This window comes from Limulus polyphemus, unplaced genomic scaffold, assembly GCF_000517525.1.
Source record: "Limulus polyphemus unplaced genomic scaffold, Limulus_polyphemus-2.1.2 Scaffold4304, whole genome shotgun sequence".
Classification (NCBI taxonomy): Eukaryota; Metazoa; Arthropoda; class Merostomata; order Xiphosura; family Limulidae; genus Limulus; species Limulus polyphemus.
This window is the reverse complement of record NW_013669914.1, coordinates 97,222-98,567: the sequence shown is the minus strand read 5'-3', so window position 1 is coordinate 98,567 and position 1,346 is coordinate 97,222.

The window sequence follows — 1,346 nt, the reverse complement described above, 5'->3', positions numbered from 1 at the left end:
CACTGAGTGTCAAGAGTTGAGTCAATAGAATACAACTTGCACTGAGTGTCAAGAGTTGAGTCAATAGAATACAACTTACACTGAGTGTCAAGAGTTGAGTCAACAGAATACAACTTACACTGAGTGTCAAGAGTTGAGTCAACAGAATACAACTTACACTGAGTGTCAAGTTTGGATAAACAGAATACAACTGATACTGAGTGTCAAGATTTGAATAAAGAGAATACAATTTAATTTCACCATTTACACAGCTTTGGAGCGCGAGTCGGAGAGAAGTGGAGCAAAGAGAGGCTTAGCTTGTTAGTACCTTGAGGTTGAATTTACCTTGGCTTGAGTTAAGTCTACTTGAGCCACCACTTGAGAGCTTTTACTTTTTATTCCAAGGACCTCACTTTATATGACTGCTCAAAGATAAGCACAATAATAAGTAGCTTTAATTACCTCTAAAAGAATGACATGCTAATCCATGCTGTTCCTGTCTTGGACATGTAATGAATGTACTCTGTGGTTGGCTTATTGCTGAGAAGTTATATTAGGCTTTGATTTACTACTGTGTGCGACAGCTAATTCTAAACATAAGAATAACATCCCAGCATTATTTTGATAATATAATATCAGAACTTAATACGCCATTTTGTGTTTCTGTGTAGAACATAAGTAGGCAGGCTTCGGTATGTGGTAAGACTTTTCAGTTTTAAACATATTTTTAGTTACGTACTGTAACTTTTTTTATAACTTTTCGAAACAACGTAAGTCACTTGTAATATAACGTGATAGTGTTTGTTCCACTTTAAAAGAAATAACTTACTTTTATGAGCCAATTATCTACATAAATATATTATTTATGAACTTGTATTACGGCTGTAATCTTTTCGTAATTCATAAAATAAAAACTTCCGATTTATTCACGTAAACTTTTTTAAAAGATCAATACAGCTCAGTTTGTTTGTGCTGAATTTCGCGCAATGCTACTCGAGGGCTATCTGCGCTAACTGTCGCTAATTTTGGAGAGATAGACTAACGAGAAGGCAGCTAGTCAACACCAACTCTTGGGCTACTCTTTACCGACGAATAGTAGGATTTTTCGTCACATTATAACGTCCTCACGGCTTAAAAGGCGAGTATATTAGAGGACAGCATTCGGTCCCGTGATCCTCAGATTGCGTATCCAGTATCCTAACCACCAGGCTATGCAAGGCCCAGTATGACTTAATTATTCAATCTAAACGGAATGTGCCTGACAATCACTTGTGAAATTGTAACACCTTAAGAGTAAAGTAAAGAAGAATGTACAACACTTGGACAAAATTAGCCATTAAACACAAAATTCCTGTCAACGTCAAATT